Here is a 21,489-nt window from a genome sequence, read left to right as displayed (position 1 = left end):
AGTGCGAGTGTCTTGGTGAGAACTCGTGATCTTTGTTGCTTTGGTATCTACTCATGATGGACTTGCTTGTCCAGTAGATGCAACTAGAGCAGTGTGTGGAGAAGGAAGTGAGTCCTCCTGGCTTTGTAGGTGGGATCGATGTGCCTTGGTTGGTTGGTTGCTTGTGTGACCCTTTTTGGATGGAACCACTGATTGGTGTCCATGTGTTGGCTTGTGTGCCTCTTTTGTTTCTCCTTGTGGAGTAGGTGCATTGTTTCCCTGTTTTCTCCTGATTGCAAGTAAATGAATGAATCTTAATTGTGATTCTTTATTTTGTTGATTATAACGATGAAATGGTTCCTTTCATTGAAAATGAGTGTTTATTTTGAATCATTGCAAAGTTGTAGTTTTGCATTATATATTTGGGTTAATGACTTAAGTCCCCAATCTGATTGTTTCTTAAGCTTATGTAAAACTGTATTAATTTGATGGATATCTAAATGTTGCATTGCATGGAAATTAGTGTTTTTGCATATGCATGATATTATTGATGGTATATTGTTTGATGTGTGTGAGTGTGTTCTCTAATAGTGCGAGGATGATGTATTCCTTAGCATTGTGTGGTCATTTATCCCTCTTGTGTGACTGTACTCAGTCATCACCTGTAATGTGATTTGTTTGATGCCTTATTTTACTGGGCTGGAGGTACTTTCCTCATGTTGTTGGGCTAGCATTGGTTTTCAGTATTTTCCTCTCTTGGAGTAGTCATCAAATTTTATCTATCGCTCTCTTTGTGGCAGTTGTCACATTTGACTTATTATTGAAATGAGCTCTTTTTGGTACTTACTGTTGGAAGCGACAATTCCCCCATTTGGGCTTTTGATTATGTTTCATGATGACTATTCTAGATGTGTTTTATTGCTGCCCAGTTGTGTGTTGTGACTCTATCATGTTCATCTCGAACCTCTGGTAGTACGTTCAAGGGATAATATCATGGAGAACATGCTAGTGTGTCTTGGTTAGATCTAAAGTTGTTATTGTATCTGAATGGTTTAAATGGTGATTAAACTTAATGTTATTTTTGAAAGAAATTGAAAGATATGTACTTGTTCTATGGTGACTCTTGGACCCTTGCTTGAAATCTTTCAGTTCATTATGCATTAGTGCTTATGTTATGCTTAATTAATGAATTTATGAAAGAAAAGTAATGATGGTTTCAATGTATGATTTACCTTTCATTTCATGCCTTATGTTGTTTTGGGCATGTGTGCTCTTGTGTGGATTTGGACATTTCATCTGTTGCTTGTCTTGGTGACCAAGGCTGTTGGTTTTGTCTTTGTTGTTTTGATTTGAGTGGTGGCTCAGATCGTAGGTCTTGGTCTCTCTTAGCTTCTTCTTGTTGTAGTCCTTGTCGATATCTTTTCGATGCTTTTCAAATGGATTCAATCCGAGTCTGGCTGTGAGGCTTTGGCTTGTGGAGTTGTTGATCGATGTTCTGAGTACCTTTTCGAGTAGAGGCCAATTCAACCATGACATATCATATTCATGGCCATTGGAGAAGTTTAACTCCTCATGTTATTCATAACGGAAGAGTTATCTTGTCTTCATAATCTACTAGGTACTTGTTGGAGTTCGTGCTTGGGTTTTTGTGTTTCCTATTGCACTGACCCACCCTTGTGAGGGGTAGTGTGGTTTGTGAGCGTTCCTTGTTGTGGATGATGTTGCCTTATCATTTGGGAGTGACTCAGTTCTTTGATGAGTCTACATTCTCCTTTCTAGATGTTGACCTTGGCACATCTCCATATTCTTTCTCTCTTGAGAGAGTAGGCTAGTGTGGTTATGCCACTATCTTAGTTAGTGTTTTCAGGTGAGTATGTTGTTGGTTGGTGAGATTGTGAGTTTCCTAACGCATCATGGACTGGTTAGCGTAGAGGTTGAGAGAGAGACTCCCTCTCAGTCCTAATACTCTGTAGTATCCTTCTCCCTAAGCTTATATCTTCATGTGGATTGTCTCAGTCAAGTTTTCTCATTAACCGTTGACTTGAGGCTAGAGATTGAGTTTAGCAGTAGATTAGGTGTAGTTTTCCTAGCATGGTGCTAGAGGGACATGGTATCGTTGGACACATGTTACCATCTCTTGAGTTGGTATGCAGACATTTCATGATTGTGTCCACTGACAAAAGTTTGTGCAACCTTGTGGAAAGGTGATATCTTGTCTGGTTGCGTTGTGTTACCCTAGTTTCCAGTAGTAGTTGAGTTTTTGTGCCTTGGTGAGGTGTCGTGCTCCTACGCTTGGTGGTGAGTAGTCCTTTGGAGTGTGTCCTTTTGTTGGTAAACTTTCATCCTCTTTGTTCTAAGGGAAATTTTATGTGGATTCTAGAATGATCATGTGTGACATGATAGTATTCTTGGGAATTTTGGGAAGGTTATTCCCCATGATTCCAACTTTTGTTGGAAGTGCTTAGTGTTTTGACCTAGTTTTGTGGTCATGTGGTTGGTGCATGTTGTAAATGGGCACCTGTTGATGAGGTAGAGAGGGATTTTCCTTACCTTGTATTGTTGACTCTATGGCTAGTTGGGTTCTTCCTAGTGCATAGAAGGTTCCTTGTTGGAGAACCTTGTGTCTGTGTGACACCCATTCTCTCATGGTTAACCTATTTGGGGGTTAATGTGATGGTTTGAGAATGTTGGAGTGACTTGGGTTTGACTTGTAGAGAGTTTCTTGAGTCATTCCTATTGCTCGCTTTTGATTTTGGTTCTTGTGTGTTTTGGTTTCTATTCTTGGATTGCAAGCTTCCAGGAGTAAGCCTAGTCTTTGGGGGGGATGATGTAGTGCCTCTCCCATTTGACTTTTGTAAGTCGTCCTGATGGATGCAACCTTGATGATCTTTTGTTGTGATGGGATCATGATTGTGACCCTAAGTGGTCTACACCATTGAGGTGTTTGGATTTATGTTTCTTTATCAGTTGCTTTGATTATGCTTTTGACTGATCTTTGAGATTATGATGTGATTTTTGGTTCACTGAGGTTTGTGCCAGTGGTTACCAAGATCGATGTGGTATCATGAGGTTGTTCTATGATTACCCTAAGATGTATGCAAAGATTGCACTGTGTACTATTACCATGCTACACTGGACTGGGTTCCTGTAGCAATGGTTAGTCATGTTTATGATTGTGGTTGCTTATGTGTTTTAAATGCCTTTTTGATGCAAAGTAATCAATCATTATTAAATGCTTAAGTAATTAGAATGGATTGTTCTTGTTGGATTATTTGGTTATTTGTTGCAGGCATTTACCTTGTTATATTTCTGATTAGAGAGATATTTGTTACTCATGTGATGTTTACATTTGAGAGGACCCGAGGGTCAAATGTTACTCTTTGATTCTAGTATCATAGATTTTAGACTACTATGCTGTTCAGTTAATCATATTGCATGATGATGCCATTTTGAGATGACAGTGTGTTTTATGATGTTATTTGGTTATCTAGTATTTGGACATACCTCTGATTTTGTTATGTGATGGATTTAATGCTATGGTTATTTACTTCATTCCTGCGTTGCTATGCCTTTTGCAAACGTGAGTGATGTAAATAGATTATTTTAATATAATTAAATAAATGGTTAAATTAGGTGATTTAACGCATTATTGCTTCGGCTATGTTATTAGATGCAATTGCACTTGATCGTGTTGTTTAGTGTGCAGGATTTATATCCCTGGTAGTGGCACATGGAGTTAGTGATTCAGCCATTCATATTTTACCAATGTCATCCTTATATGGTCGACGTATCCTTTATTAAAATGTTTAATTTAAACCTTTCAGTGATTATTAAATCTAAACTCTTTTGCATTATGTGATTAGACCAGTAAGCGTGTCTGTGCATTTAGAGTTTCGCTTTGTCACGAAAGTTGTTCAGGAGATTTATGTGTTTTTGGGTTTTCAGACTTTTTAATTGATTTATTTTAATTTTTGGCAGCTTTGCCATAGATGAATTCCTATTTATAAGAATAATCTATTTTCGTTTGGGTCAATTCAGGGTTTAACTAGATTGGATGGTTAAATGCCCTAATCGATTATTCACCTGAAAAGTGAATAAGTATCCAAATAGGAATTTAATTCCTCACTTCTCACTTTCAAATTGGAAAGTTGGAGAGTAAAACCCAAAATCCTCTTCATGAGGATTTACTGTTTTGTTTGTTGTGGGAGCTACGGGCGTGGGATCGTCGCGAGGTTGGGGTCGTTGGATCCAGCTCGGGGAAACCTTGGATTGCCACGATTTTTAGCTACTTCTGTGAGATATTTATTTTATGGTTCAGATTCTCGTTTTGCCCTTTTGGCTGTGAGGTAGGGCTTTCTCATTTTATTGTTTCTGCTCCGTTTTAGCTTCTGTTTTTGGTAGCCGTTTGTTTGGAGGCTGAGAACTAGTGTTCCCCTCCGTTTCTGTATGTTAGTTCTACCCGGTTGGGCGGGTATGAACATTTCCCTATTTTTGGGAAGAGGGTTTGGAGTTTTGCACCGTTATGCTGGCTATTTTTTCATACAGTGTCTGATTCCATTTATTTTTGGATTTTTGGACTTTTTGAACCAAAAGGCCAAATGGGTTTTAATTTTGTTATTTTCCAAATTTTTGGAGTTTTCACCTCGTTTTGCGTGACGCCCTATTTTTTCGAGTTTTCTTGGCACATTGTGGTTTGTGGACCTGGATGATCCATTTGGATATCAGTCAGACCACTATTGCACTTTTATGTTGCATTGAGATGCGTGTCACACCCGTACTCCCGACTTTGTGTTCAGTTGAGTGATTTGTTACCTGTTATGGTTTCTTTTGGACCTTTGCTTTTGTTTCGTGAATGCTAAGATTTATGTAGAACCCATACCCTCGGATTGAGGCTGGTTGAGTGAGTTCACGATGTTTGGTTTTGTTACATCATTGGTGTTCGTGTAGAATCCATACTCTTGGATTGAGGCAGGTCGAGTGATTTCATGATGTATGGTTTTATTGGCTTTGGGATTCTGTAGAATCCATCCTTCCCGTGTTGCTTTCAGTTGGGTGTTCTCTTTGCATTGTGTTCTCATTCCTGTCCTTGTGTTATGATCTTCATGAAGGTGGTGCGCCACACACGAGTACATACACGTACATTTGTTGGGTGACTTGCGAGGCCCAATCTTCCGTGGATTTGCCGGAAGTTATGATCATTGGGGTTGGGATGGGAGTATGCATGCCCACGGGCACTTGTCGTAGGATGAGCATGGGTAGGGTAGGGTAGCATATGGAGGGGGCTTCTACCTCACAACCTGGTGATCATTGTACCCAGAGGGTTGGCGAAGGAAGCTTTAATTAAGTGAAAATTAAATATACTATGTAATTGGTTATAAAACTTAAGATAATAAAAAGGTCTGGGGTGCAAGAGCCTTTCCGTTGAGGGATGTTGAATCTACGCAAGTCCTAGCTTGGGCTTTTTGATGCCAAGCGACTCTCCATGATCTTAGTCCCTACATAGTAGCCTATTGAGTGTTTGACCAGGACCTGTACTCCTTGCATTGTCTTAGGTTCTTGGTTGCAACCATCATACTGTCTGGCGTGAGTGTTAGCCATGGATGTTGTGTTTTATGTGTGTTTGTGGTTGGATCATTATCTCCATCAGCACGACGGGTGTGGACCTACGGGTGCCACGTGGTTGGGAGGCGTAGCTACCTTCACCACTGCTAGGGACTAGTGTACAGAGACGGTCTCTTATCCTAGTGCGACCGTTGCTGAATGTTTTCACTTGGTACTTCGGGCTTCGGAGTTTGCTTTCTTGTCATTTATGCTTTCATTGGGATGCTTGTATATCACATTTAGATGATGTTAGTTTACTTGACGCATTCCCTTATCATGATGTTTAGTAGATGATTATATGACATTATTTGATTTAGTAGTATATCTGTTGCTTACTGTTGTTTAGCATGTGATAGGTGATGTTATCTACTGTAGGATTATCTTTATGCTTTACTACTAGCATGTTAGATTTCCTTATGTTTATATTGTTGCATGTTTTAGTAGTGACATCCCTATTACGACAGTACTGACGATCTGGTCGGTGGCTTGGGATGTTATGCGCGGGGGATGGCTAGGACCCGCGATGGTCTTATGACACTATTGACGGTTGGGAGGAACCATGTACTTAGTTTGGTTGTTTTGTTCCTGAGATGCATCTCTGTGCATTGCAATGTTGCTTTTGTTCTCTGCAATGCTTATTTTCAGTGTGTTCTTTGCTGCTGTAGTTTAGATGGTTTGGTGTTCTTCATTTTGTGTTGTTCTTGCACTCGAGTGTTCATTCCTCGAGCCTTTGTGGATCCGGTACTCCCCGGTGTGGAGGTTCTTTTGTTGGTTTTTCCCCGTTTTTGAGTTCTGGAAGTGTTTTTACTTTCTATGGGCGACATTTGTTCAGCATTGTGCGACACTGATAAAGTATCGCACGCCCATAGAAAGAATGTCGTACGATCCTATAAATGGTCGCATGCATTACTGGAGAAGTGTCGTACGACACTAGAAGAGTGTCGCACGACTTTATGAGAAATGTTGCGCGATACTTTTCCAGTATCGCACGCCTTCTTGAGAAGTGTCGCACTCAGCAAGGGAGAAGTGTCGCCCTCCCTTAGTAAAAAGTGTCGCACGATTTTTGTGAAAAACCTGCGTGTGCCATCAGCAGGCACTTTTTTTCGTGATCCAATCTTTTTGAGAGTGGTTTTGGATACCCTTTTGGGCGTTCTTCGACCCTATGCTGTTGCATTTTGAATTCTGTCGGTTTCTCTTGAAATCGAGTTTTCGTGTTTCTGTTTTAGTCTCTTGGGGTTTAAAATATATCGTTTAAGTATACTTTCATCAACTTATACTTAAGATATATTTTAATATATGTGACAAATCGTTTGAGATAGGTTTCAGACCTCTCAGAGATAAGTTATGGATTCTAGGAAATTTCAGGGCTTCAGAAATCCAGACTTAGCCAATTTTCAGGGCTTCAGGATTTCAGGCTTAGCCAAATTTTGGGATGCTGCATTTTACCCCAGCTTGGTGTTTTGTTGATGAGTGGTTGTTTCTTGTGCCCTCATCATGTGCATTGTCGTTGTTGGCTTTGGTTGTGTGTGTCAGTTTGGTGGTGGCATTTGGAGATTCGTTGGTTGCCAGGATGGTGGTGAAGTCTTCCGTTGTGATCGTTGTGATCCCTATATGATGTTGTCATGTGCATTCATACTTGTAATATATATATATATATATATATATATATATATATGTTAGAATCTGAAAAGATTAATAACCCAGAAAACTAGTGCAAAGAGTAAATATCTAAACTATGAATGCAAATGATACAAAATCAAAATAGCATCATAGAGTTAGTCTCCAAGAGAGTAATGCAAATGCTGGAAGCAAAATAGCATTAAGAGGATGCAAAAATAAGAGATACTTAGTGGTCTTTTGGCCATAACTTTTGCATATGGAGGTATTTTTCCGATAGCTAATGGATGCTCACATGTCTGGAATAGAATCTGGAACAACAACCAACATCACTGGAAAGAGCACAGAAAGAGCTTTCCAGCGATATAAAGAAGTCCAAAAATGGAGATCGGAAGCTCAAGATATGCCTCCCGGAGTGCAAAATAGAACATCTAACTTTGATTGCCATAATAGGCAACCAAACTATATCAAAACTCAAAAAAACCTATACCAGTATCTCTGTCTCGGAACCAGCTTTTCGACGCTTCTTTCGGATCAGAAAAATACCTCCATATGCAAAAGTTATGGCCAAAAAACCACAAGTAGGTCTTGATTTCAATGCATTACAAACCCTCATGAAGAGCATATGTTAAAAGTGAAACTTGGGCACAATAATCAAGGAAATGAATAGCACCACTGCGATCTACTCAAAAAATCATGCACTTTCAAAAAAAGAATCGCCTCGATATGAGGTCGTATGAGAAAGTTATGATCCTCCGAAGTTTCCAAAACAAGAACTGTGCACAGTCACGACTGAGAATCTGCAATTTCTGAAAAATTCATGCATGAAAATCAAAAAATAACTCCAATAGTGGATAGAGCACAAAAAAATAGCCAAGTTCATAACAAGAATCATCAAAATCAGAGTCCGTATGAGCAAGAACGAGACATTTGAAAACTGCATTCAAATCTGCGGCTGCCAACGGAGAGGGGTATGGCTGTAGCTTTGCATGCTCGATTATGAAAAATATACAGCTTGCATGCAAAATCTAAAAGATACCCAGATGGTTTTTTTGAGTTTTGATACAGTTTGGTTGCCTATTATGGCAATCAAAGTCAGATGTTCTATTTTGCACTCCGGGAGGCGTATCTTGAGCTTCCGATCTCTATTTTTGGACTTCTTTATATCGCTGGAAAGCTCTTTCTGTGCTCTTTCCAGTGATGTTGGTTGTTGTTCCATATTCTATTCCAGACACATCCTATTTAGTCTTTTGCATTTTAGCATTCTGGTGGATATTCTGTTTGTTTCAGGTTCGAAGATCGATTTTGTTGCTTCAGTTGCTTCGTTTTGGGCTTTACCTTCTGTTGTTTCGGCCTTATGTTTTTTTTGATCATTGTTGATATTCACTGTAAGCATCTTTATGCAACGCACTAAGATAAAGTGCCACTCTTGCGATTCGGGATCCTTTTCATCATTGTGATTCGTTGTACTCACACTATTATATAAAGTGCCATGGGGGGGATAGTTGTTTGCCGCTTATAGGCTCTCTTTCTCTAATTCCTCATGTAGTGTCGACGACACATGCCTTTATTTGTGTTTGTACCTCACTCTCGATGAGTTTGGCTCCTGTGTTGTAGGAGATTTTTTGGCCCATCTTTTCAGCTGCCTGTCACCTCACCTACCTTAAGGGGAGGTTATATTGTTGTTCTATGCTTCTTTGGTTGATGGTTCGTGCCTTCTATTTCCATGGAGGTTCCTTTGGTTGATGGTTCGTGCCTTCTATTTCCATTGAGGTTCCTTTGGTTGATGGTTCGTGCCTTCTATTTCCATCGAGGTTCCTTTGGTTGATGGTTCGTGCCTTCTATTTCCATGGGGGTTCTACAGATCAACATTTTGACAGAGTTTTGCGGTTCTTCATGCTTCAGTGATGCTGCTTCTTCATGATCACTCATTGTTCCTATTTTAGGGGACAATTTCCCTAGCGGGAGACTTCTTTAGTTCTTCACTAGGTTCTTACCTCTTTTTGGGGGAGGGTTTTTCCCTTGTGGTTTTCTCTCTTTCCCCGCTTTCAGAGGTTGCATCTTCTTGCATTGTACTTGGGTACCTAACATGGCCTCGTTGTCGGGACCCATTTCTACATCCACCTAAGCTTCGCTTATGGGGGGGTGTTAGTGTAGTTTTTTATTTTTTCCTATTTTGCTAGGTTTTTCCTACACCTTTAATAATCTCGCTTAGGTTAATAAAGCATGTCTTATTAGGTGAATGGTTGTGAGGTGTCACCTTCCTACATGTGAGCATCCATTAGCTATCTTGGGAAGATACTTTGCTATCTTTAGTCCGATAGATGGTTGCTCCTCATTGGTTGGTGTTGCCACCTCCTCTCTCTTCCTAGCCTATATAAGCATGCTACCTGGCTTGTATTTGCATCTCTTATTTTTGCATCCTCTTAATGCTATTTTGCTTCCAGCATTTGCATTACTCACTTGGAGACTAACTCTATGATGCTATTTTGATTTTGTATCATTTGCATTCATAGTTTAGATATTTACTCTTTGCACTAGTTTTCTGGGTTATTAATCTTAAGTCCATCAATGGCATGCTGGAACCTGCAAAACTGATTGAAAACTCCAAATATGCAAGTTGGTTGTCAGATTTGAGATTGAAACCCCAGAGAAAAATTGTTTTTGTCAAAACTTTTCTGATTCTCAGGATCATCCAAAGATGCAAGAGAAGAGCATACTTCGTTTTTCAAAAAACTACAATAAAGTTTATTTGCCCCCCCTGAATCTCTCAAATAAGGAAACTAAAATCTACTCTTGCACATAGAAAAGCTCTGATACCATGTTAGAATCTGAAAAGATTAATAACCCAGAAAACTAGTGCAAAGAGTAAATATCTAAACTATGAATGCAAATGATACAAAATCAAAATAGCATCATAGAGTTAGTCTCCAAGTGAGTAATGCAAATGCTGGAAGTAAAATAGCATTAAGAGGATGCAAAAACAAGAGATGCAAATACAAGCCAGGTAGCATGCTTATATAGGCTAGGAAGAGAGAGGAGGTGGCAACACCAACCAATGAGGAGCAACCATCTATCGGACTAAAGATAGCAAAGTATCTTCCCAAGATAGCTAATGGATGCTCACATGTAGAAAGGTGACACCTCACAACCATTCACCTAATAAGACATGCTTTATTAACCTAAGCGAGATTATTAAAAGTGTAGGAAAAACCCAGCAAAATAGGAAAAAATAAAAAACTACACTAACACCCCCCCATAAGCGAAGCTTAGGTTAATAAAGCATGTCTTATTAGGTGAATGGTTGTGAGGTGTCACCTTCCTACATGTGAGCATCCATTAGCTATCTTGGGAAGATACTTTGCTATCTTTACTCCGATAGATGGTTGCTCCTCATTGGTTGGTGTTGCCACCTCCTCTCTCTTCCTAGCCTATATAAGCATGCTACCTGGCTTGTATTTGTATCTCTTGTTTTTGCATCCTCTTAATGCTATTTTGCTTCCAGCATTTGCATTACTCACTTGGAGACTAACTCTATGATGCTATTTTGATTTTGTATCATTTGCATTCATAGTTTAGATATTTACTCTTTGCACTAGTTTTCTGAGTTATTAATCTTTTCAGATTCTAACAATATATATATATATATATATATATATATATATATATATATATATATATATATATATATATATATATATATATATATATATATATATATATATATATATATATATATATATATATATATATATATATATATATATATATATATATTGGCTTGATTTGAATCCTTGTTTCCAAGGATCTCCAGGCGGGGCATTACAAATGGCTTCTCATTTAGTTAAATAACTTTGTTTAATTAATTAGAAGTAAGTACTCCATTTAATTAAATAATTTCGTTTAATTATTTCAAAATTCTTTTCGAAGCTAGTCAACTCAAGTCAACCATGGTTAAATCTGGTAACTTTTGGTCAAACTTGATCTTTGTGTATGTGAATATGAGAAAATGTGAGTATAAATTCCAGCAACAATTCAATGCAAATTCTCATTCAACCTTTCAAAATGAAGAGATGAGGTTCTCTTAAATAGACTTTTCTGGAATTCATCAACAGTTGAGATCGATTTCAATCAGCGGTCAGGATTAAAGATGAAGTTCGGTAATAAAGGGAGATTTTCAAATTAAATGGAGTTAATAGATTTAATTTGAGTAAAATAAGGAGTTAACTGATTCAATTTGAGTAGAAAAAGGAGTTAACTCATTTAACTCATTTTTTTATCAATAGTGAACTGGAAATTTCCCTTTTTGAACTGAAGAGAGATTTTGTTGAGATATTTAATTTAATAAAATGAGATATGCTCTCATAATTACTTTTTTTGTTTAATTAAGTAATATTTAATTAATTAGAGACACTTTTCTTATTTAATTAAATAACCTTATTTAATTAATTAGGAATGGCTTCTCATTTAATTAAATAGCTTTGTTTAATTAATTAGAAGTAAGTATTCCATTTAATTAAATATTTTCTTTTAATTATTTCAAAAAAAAATTTGACACTAGTCAACTCAAGTCAACTGTGGTTAAATTTGGTCAACTTTTGGTCAAACTTGATCTTTGCGTATGTGAATATGAGCAAATGTGAGTATGAATTCCAACAACAATTTGATGCAAATTCTCATTCAACCTTTCAAAATGAAGAGATGATGGTCTCTTAAATAGACTTTCTTGGAATTCATCAACAGTTGAGATCGATTTCAATCAGCGGTCAGGATTAAAGGTGAAGTTCAGTCATAGAGATTTTCAAATTAAAAGGAGTTAACAGATTTAATTTGAGTAAAATAAGGAGTGAATTGATTCAATTTGAGTAGAAAAATGAGTTAACTGATTTAACTCATTTTTTATTAATAGTGAACTAAAAATTTCCCTTTTTGAACTGAAGAGAGATTTTTTTGAGATATTTAATTTAATAAATTGAGATATGCTCTCATAATTACTTTTTCGATTTAATTAAGTAATTGTAGTGCCTGCTCCTAGTCTACATTTTACTAGTTACATTCCTGATATCATTGCCAAACTCTTTTAGGCCAAGTTTTATGTTTAATGATTAGTAGCATTATCTTGAGATTATCAGATGTTGTTTTACACTCAGTTTATTATATGATGAGATTACTTGGTACTCTATATTTCTGGCATGTATGATGATTATTCAATATTTTTAGTTATTGATGATGATTAGTTAGATGGTCTATTATTACATGTGCTTTCTTATGGATACTTACCCCATACTACATGTGTATGGTGTGCGTGTTTTTTTTTTAATGTATGGTGTTTCTGATGTGGTTAAGGAAGGGAGTCGTAGTCACCTGCTAGTCGGGATCTACACGATGCATCACTTCTTACCATTGTCTGTTTAGCTTAGAATATTGTGTTTATACATGCATGGATTTTATGCAGGTTGCAGGTACCGAGTATCGACTTCCCTGAATCGCCAAGATGAGCGTACCCTATCGCATTATCTCAATGGTAAGAGAGGGGAGATAAACTCTTAAGTCCAAATCCTAAACCCTTTAGCCAATTGTCCTAATTGATAATTAGGACAAGTATATGAGTTAAGTACCCTCTGAATGCATCAAATGATATAATTTTGTGATTATAACCCTTTTTGTTTGATTTAGTATGTGTTTTTCTATGATGGGTTTTTGTATGTTGCTTTATGAGTTTTTGATGTATTTTCTATTAATTAAATCTAATTAAAAAGATTAATTAATGATTTAATTTAATGGAAAATTATTATGACATTTTCATATTTAATTAATTGATGAATTAATTAAATAAAAGAATTAAATTTGGAGATAAAAGTTTAAAGATAAATTTAGAACGTGATAATATTTATTTAATTTAATAATAATATATTTAGAGTTCATTTTTAAATAAATGCTAAATATTATTGTTATTTAAGTTAATTAAATATTCTATCAATCAAGTTTCTAAAATAAATTAAAAAGTGAAAATATATTAATTACTAAAAGGTTGTAAGATTGCATGATGCGAGCATGACTTAAAAAATAAATAAATAAATAAATTAATTAAAAGATAAAATAAGTGAAAATAATAATGTTATGTTAATTTCATAAAGTGCGCATGGGATTAAAAGTAATAAAGATTAAAAATAGAAGTCAAGTGGAATATTAAATAAAGTTATTTAATAATTCATTTAAGGTGCATTAAAGATAAAGCAAAGAATTAATAAAAGTTAATTTTGAGTTAACTCAGTTGAGCAAAGAGTCCTCTTGGGTGAATGCACAATTAGTGCCTTGATTTGAGGAGAAAACTCCTTATCACAAGTTTGGGGTTAAGTTTTGGAACACGAATTTGGACGGTGAATTTTTGGGAGACAACTTTTGGAAGCGAATTTTAGAAGGCTAATTCAAAGAAAGATTTTCAGAAGAAGGATATTGAAGAGGAGTGAATTCTCTTACAGTTCTTGGGGATTGCATAATAGCATCAGGCTCAGGTAGGGTCTTGTGTTTTGATCATCGATTAAATATGCAATTATCCTTTCCTGTCTTCTTCGTGCCTGTGGATTGTATAACTAAATTCTCTATGATGAAAGCTTAAATATTTTGATATTGTAAATTATTAAATGCTTGTCAATATATTCGACATACGTAAAAATTAGAAGAGTGATCAAGAATTCTTATTTGATAGATTAAAGAAATTTGAATTTAATCTAGGAAGGGTTAAATTTTTAACTTATAAATGAAAATTGTAGATTGAAATTTGAATGGTTAATATTATTTTCTCTATCAGAATATATTTGTGAATGTTTATAATATATATATATATATATATATATATATATATATATATATATATATATAAATAAACATATATTATTAAAATCTAATTAAGAGAGAATTGTCTTTTGATAAACAAAACTATTTTTTTTAAAAAGGCAATTTTAAATTAAGTTTAAAAGTTTTTTTTAAAACAAAATAATATATATAAAAAAATTTATATTGTATGTATGGGGGGGGGAGGGATTTACCCTGTGCCCCACCCCCTGTCGCTGTCTGCGACCAGTACACTGCGTCGCAGGTACTGCGACGGTAGGGTACTTTGTACCCGACCGTCGCAGGCCCTGCAAAAGTAGGTACTACGGCTTTGAGATCGGCAACCTTTTTAAAAAGGCTTTCTTTTTTTATTTATTTCGATTTCTTTATTACGTGCGTCTTAAATCATATTTATTTTATGGAATTTTAAATAATTTTAAATTCATAATATTAATTATTAATAATTTTATTAATAAATTTATATTATTATTAAATCAAATTTTATTATTAAGTTATATTATTAATTAATAATTAAATAAATTATTAATTCATGAATAATAGTTAAATAAATTATTAGTTAATTTAATTATATTTGATTTAATTAAAGATTAATCCTAAACTATTTTAGGATAGTAAATTTAATAATAAGGGTAACCTTATATGTATTTTTGAGCCAATAAATTAATGGGTTGACTTGTAAATTAAGTGGAGAATCTCATGCACTTAGAATGTACTTTGAAATGCAAACTGAACTTTACTGCTAACCCTGTTATGTATTTTAAAAATCAACCCAAACTATGAACTGTACTGTTTTGTTTATGTTATCTATATTTTGGAGTTGATTAGATGTTGACCAGTCTTAAGATGTTACCAGAGGTTCAGGGGTTGTGCGATTGTGATGTTATGGTGAGTTGTTCTTAATCTTTATACCTAACCTTGGTAATGTGATGCTATGCTCTATTATGGATGTCTTTACTGGTTGTTATTGCTTTCCAATTTCCTTCTGTGAAGCTGAGGTGTTTTAAAGTGAATTATTCTTGGTGATGTCACGTTGTGACATGTTTTGACTTGACCATTTTGGAGTCTTCGATCAGTATTGTGATCTATTATTGGGATACTTGTTGGTTGCTCGTTGGAGAACCATTGGATATTGTGACTTATTATTGATGCCTTCAGTTGCCAATAGAGAACTGTTGTGATCATTATGATTATCATTTGATGCTTTCAAGTCCTAGGGTAGGTTATCTATGTGTAGTGTTGGGAAGTGGCTTGCGATGGGGGCCGGGGCCCTAAGTGGCTGCCAGGGTAACTCATTGTAAGTTGTTTTAATAAGTGAAAACATCTCACCTAAATACTAACTTAAACGAATCTAATAAAATAACTGTATGTTCTCTCCCATGCCTTGAGTGCTAGTACAGACTAGGCTGGGGTAGAGAGAATGCTTGGTTGCGAACTTGCATTCCGTAGTATGCCTCGTCAGTACGAGAGAATACTAGTGGCTGCAGGATCACAGGGGACCCGAGATTCCTAAGGGATTACTCGGGTAACTTTCGACGTGACTTTTGCGATGACACTTTCCTGCTTGCATTGTAGGTTTCCTATGTGTCTTTGTGTGCCTCTGGGTTTAGATGTCAATCTATTTTTAGGAAACTTTGAGTTAGTATACTTATAGGATTTCTTGGACTTAAAGAGTATTTATGTTACATGTTTTGTTATTCCATTGGGACTTGAGACTATCTCCTCAGTGCGATGGGAGTGGACCATTTAGGTTCTACGTGGTCGGGTGGTAGTGCTTTTTACTCTTACCATTGAGATCCGTCTGAGACACTGTGGCTGGAGTATTCCTGTTGGCACATACCTTCATTCTGTTCATGGATCATTATGATAGATGGTTATATTATATGTTGGATATAGTATCATTTTATGATGTATGTATATCTCTTGATGTATGGATGTATTATATACGATGAATGGTTTCATTTATTTATTGCACATGTATCATGGATTCGAAAAGGATGATGTATATTTATCTTGTTTATGTATATTCTTTTAAGCCTTTCATACCCTGTGACATGTATAGTGGATGAATGAGCATTCTGAATTAATTTGCCAAGAGGCATTCGAAACAATTGTATATTTTTACGAACATTGGACTTTTCATTATTCCTTCATATGGATGTATTAAATGATGAACTTGGTTTTAGATTAGATTTTACATGTGATTCAACGTCATGGGATCTTTAAGGAATGCAACCTGTTATGTATGTTATTGCTTCCGCTACTTTGTGTTTGATGTGTATGTTATACTTTCTTTAATAAATAAAAAATGCTATCAAACTTAGTCAAACTTTAGGTTATTTCTTTTGGATCCCTTGGCTTAATGCAACATGATCCCTATAGAATTCGAGGTGAATAAGAGCAAATGTGAGTATGAATTCGAGCAACAATTCGATGCAAATTCTCATTCAACCTTTCAAAATGAAGAGATGAGGGTCTCTTAAATAGACTTTCCTGGAATTCATCAACAATTGAGATCGATTTTAATCAACGGTCAGGATTAAAGGTGAAGTTTAGTCATAAAGGGAGAACTTCAAATTAAAGGGAGTTAAAATATTTAATTTGAGTAAAATAAGGAGTTAACTGATTCAATTTGAGTAGAAAAAGGAGTTAACTGATTTAACTCATTTTTGATCAATAGTGAACTGGAAATTTCCCTTTTTGAACTAAAGAGAGATTTTGTTGAGATATTTAATTTAATAAAATGAGATATGCTCTCATAATTACTTTTTCTATTTAATTAAATAATCTTTAATTTACTAGAGGCAATTTTCTTATTTAATTAAATAACTTCATTTAATTAATTAGAAATGGCTTCTCATTTAATTAAATAACTTTGTTTAATTAATTAGAAGTAACTACTCCATTTAATTAAATAATTTCGTTTAATTATTTCAAAATTCTTTTCGAAACTAGTCAACTCAAGTCAACTGTGGTTAAATCTGGTCAACTTTTGGTCAAACTTTATCTTTGCGTATGTGAATATGACCAAATGTGAGTATGAATTTTAGCAACAATTCGATGCAAATTCTCATTCAACCTTTCAAAATAAAGAGATGAGGGTCTCTTAAATAGACTTTCCTGGAATTCATCAACGGCTAAGATTGATTTCAATCAACGGTCAGGATTAAAGGTGAAGTTCAATCATAAAGGGAGATTTCCAAATTAAAGGGAGTTAACAGATTTAATTTGAGTAAAATAAGGAGTTCACTGATTCAATTTGAGTAGAAAAAGGAGTTAACTGATTTAACTCATTTTTTATCAATAATGAACTCGAAACTTCCCTTTTTGAACTAAAGAGAGATTTTGCTGAGATATTTAATTTAATAAAATGAGATATACTCTCATAATTACGTTTTCTATTTAATTAAATAATCTTTAATTAATTAAAAAAACTTTTCTTATTTAATTAAATAACTTCATTTAATTAATTAGGAATGGCTTCTCATTTAATTAAATAACTTTGTTTAATTAATTAGAAGTAAGTACTCCATTTAATTAAATAATTTCGTTTAATTATTTTAAAATTCTTTTCGAAACTAGTCAACTCAAGTCAATCGTGTTTAAATCTGATCAAATTTTGGTCAAACTTGATCTTTGCGTATGTGAATATGAGCAAATGTGAGTATGAATTCCAGCAACAATTGGATCCAAATTCTCATTTAACCTTTCAAAATAAAGAGATGAGGGTCTCTTAAATAGACTTTCCTGGAATTTATCAACGGTTGAGATCGATTTCAATCAACGGTCAGGATTAAAGGTGAAGTTCAGTCATAAAGGGAGATTTGCAAATTAAATGGAGTTAACAGATTTAATTTGAGTAAAATAATGAGTTAACTGATTCAATTTGAGTAGAAAAAGGAGTTAACTGATTTAACTCATTTTTTATCAATAGTGAACTGAAAATTTCCCTTTTTGAATTGAAGAGAGATTTTGTTGAGATATTTAATTTAATAAAATGAGATATGCTCTCATAATTACTTTTTCTATTTAATTAAATAATCTTTAATTAATTAGAGACACTTTTCTTATTTAATTAAATAACTTCATTTAATTAATTAGGAATGGCTTCTCATTTAATTAAATAACTTTCTTTAATTAATTACAAGTAAGTACTCTATTTAATTAAATAATTTCGTTTAATTATTTCAAAATTCTTTTTGAAACTAGTCAACTCAAGTCAACCGTGCTTAAATCTGGTCAACTTTTGGTCAAAATTGATCTTTGCGTATGTGAATATGAGAAAATGTAAGTATGAATTCTAGAAAAAATTTGATAAAAATTCTCATTCAACCTTTCAAAATGAACAGATGAGGCCCTCTTAAATAGACTTTCCTTGAATTCATCAATGGTTGAGATCGATTTCAATCAACGGTCAGGATTTAAAGGTGAAGTTAAGTCATAAAGGGAGATTTCCAAATTAAAGGGAGTTAACAGATTTAATTTGAGTAAAATAAGGAGTTGACTGATTCAATTTGAGTAGAAAAAGGAGTTAACTAATTTAACTCATTTTTGATCAATAGTGAATTGGAAATTTTCCTTTTTGAACTGAAGAGAGATTTTGTTGAGATATTTAATTTAATAAAATGAGATATGCTCTCATAATTACTTTTTCTATTTAATTAAATAATCTTTAATTAATTAGAGACACTTTTCTTATTTAATTAAATAACTTCATTTAATTAATTAGGAATGGCTTCTCATTTAATTAAATAACTTTGTTTAATTAATTAGAAGTAAGTACTCCATTTAATTAAATAATTTCATTTAATTATTTCAAACTTCTTTTCGAAACTAGTCAACTCAAGTCAAGCGTGGTTAAATTTGGTCAACTTTTGGTCAAACTTGAACTCTGCGTATGTGAATATGAGCAAATGTGTGTATGAATTTCAACAACAATTCGATGCAAATTCTTATTCAACATTTCAAAATGAAGAGATGAGGGTCTCTTAAATAGACTTTCCTGGAATTCATCAACCGTTGAGATCGATTTCAATCAACGGTCAGGATTAAAGGTGAAGTTCAGTCATAAAGGTGAAGTTAACTCATTTTTGATCAATAGTGAACTGGAAATTTAACTTTTTGAACTGAAGATAGATTTTGTCGAGATATTTAATTTAATAAAATGAGATGTGCTCTCATAATTACTATTTGTATTTAATTAAGTAATCTTTAATTAATTAGAGACACTTTTCTTATTTAATTAAATAACTTCATTTAATTAATTAGGAATGGCTTATCATTTAATTAAATAACTTTGTTTAATTAATTAGAAGTAAGTAGTCCATTTAATTAAATAATTTCATTTAATTATTTCAAAATTCTTTTTGAAACTAGTCAACTCAAGTCAACCATGGTCAAATTTGGTCAACTTTTGGTCAAACATGATCTTTGCATATGTGAATATGAGCAAATGTGACTACGAATTCCAGCAAAAATATTAAGCAAATTCTCATTCAACCTTTCAAAATGAAGAGATGAGGGTCTCTTAAATAGACTTTTTTAGAATTCATCAATGGTTGAGATCGATTTCAATCAACGGTTAGGATTAAAGTTGAAGCTCAGTCATAAAGGGAGATTTCCAAATTGACGGAAGTTAACAGATTTAATTTGAGTAAAATAAGGAGTTAACTGATTCAATTTGAGTAGAAAAATGAGTTAACTGATTTAACTCATTTTTGATCAATAGTGAATTAAAAAAAAATTTATTTTTGAACTGAAGAGAGATTTTGTCAAGATATTTAATTTAATAAAATGAGATATGCTCTCATAATGACTTTTTCTATTTAATTAAATAATCTTTAATTAATTAGAAACACTTTTCTTATTTAATTAAATAAGTTCATTTAATTAATTAGGAATGGCTTCTCATTTAATTAAATAACATTGTTTAATCAATTAGAAGTAAGTACTCCATTTAATTAAATAGTTTCATTTAATTATTTCAAAATTCTTTTTGAAACTAGTCGACTCAAGTCAACTGTGGTTAAATCTAGTCAACTTTTGGTCAAACTTGATCTTTGCATATGTGAATATGAGCAAATGTTAGTATGAATTTCAGCAACAATTCGATGCAAATTCTCATTCAACCTTTCAAAATGAAGAGATGAGGGTCTCTTAAATAGACTTTCCTGGAATTTATCAATGGTTGAGATCGATATCAATCAACGGTCAGGATTAAAGGTGAAGTTCAGTCATAAAGGGAGATTTTCAAATTAAAAGGAGTTAACAGATTTAATTTGAGTAAAATAACGAGTTAACTGATTCAATTTGAGTAGAAAAAGGAGTTAACTGATTTAACTCATTTTTGATCAATAGTGAACTTGAAATTTCCTTTTTGAACTGAAGAGAGATTTTGTTGAGATATTTAATTTAATAAAATGAGACATGCTCTCATAATTACTTTTTCTATTTAATTAAATAATCTTTAATTAATCAGAGACACTTTTCTTATTTAATTAAATAACTTCATTTAATTAATTATAAATGGCTTCTCATTTAATTAAATAACTTTGTTTAATTAATTAGAAGTAAGTACTCAATTTAATTAAATAATTTTGTTTAATTATTTCAAAATTCTTTTCGAAACTAGTCAACTCAAGTCAACCGTTGTTAAATCTGGTCAACTTTTGGTCAAACTTGATCTTTGCGTATGTGAATATGAGCAAATGTGAGTATGAATTCCAGCAATAATTCAATGCAAATTCTCATTCAACCTTTCAAAATTAAGAGATGAGGGTCTCTTAAATAGACTTTCTTGGAATTCATCAACGGTTGAGATGGATTTCAATCAACGGTCAGGATTAAAGGTGAAGTTCAATCATGAAGGGAAATTTCCAAATTAAAGGTAGTTAACAGATTTAATTTGAGTAAAATAAGGAGTTAACTTATTCAATTTGAGTAGAAAAAGGAGTTAACTGATTTAACTCATTTTTGATCAATAGTGAACTGGAAATTTCCCTTTTTGAACTGAAGAGAGATTTTGTTGAGATATTTAATTTAATAAAATGAGATATGCGCTCATAATTACTCTTTCTATTTAATTAAATAATCTTTAATTAATTAGGGACACTTTCCTTATTTAATTAAATAACTTTATTTAATTAATTAGGAATGGCTTCTCATTTAATTAAATAACTTTGTTTGATTAATTAGAAGTAAGTACTCCATTTAATTAAATAATTTCATTTAATTATTTCAAAAAAAATTTTGAAACTAGTCAACTCAAGTCAACCGTGGTTAAATTTAGTCAACTTTTGCTCAAACTTGATCTTTGCGTATGTGAATATGAGCAAATGTGAGTGTGAATTCCAACAACAATTTGATGCAAATTCTCATTCAACCTTTCAAAATAAAGAGATGAGGGTCTCTTAAATAGACTTTCCTAGAATTCATCAATTG

Source organism: Cupressus sempervirens, chromosome 9, assembly GCF_028749045.1.
Source record: "Cupressus sempervirens isolate cs-2001-9-10 chromosome 9, ASM2874904v1, whole genome shotgun sequence".
Taxonomy (NCBI): domain Eukaryota; kingdom Viridiplantae; phylum Streptophyta; class Pinopsida; order Cupressales; family Cupressaceae; genus Cupressus; species Cupressus sempervirens.
Note: the sequence above shows the minus strand (reverse complement) of the source record.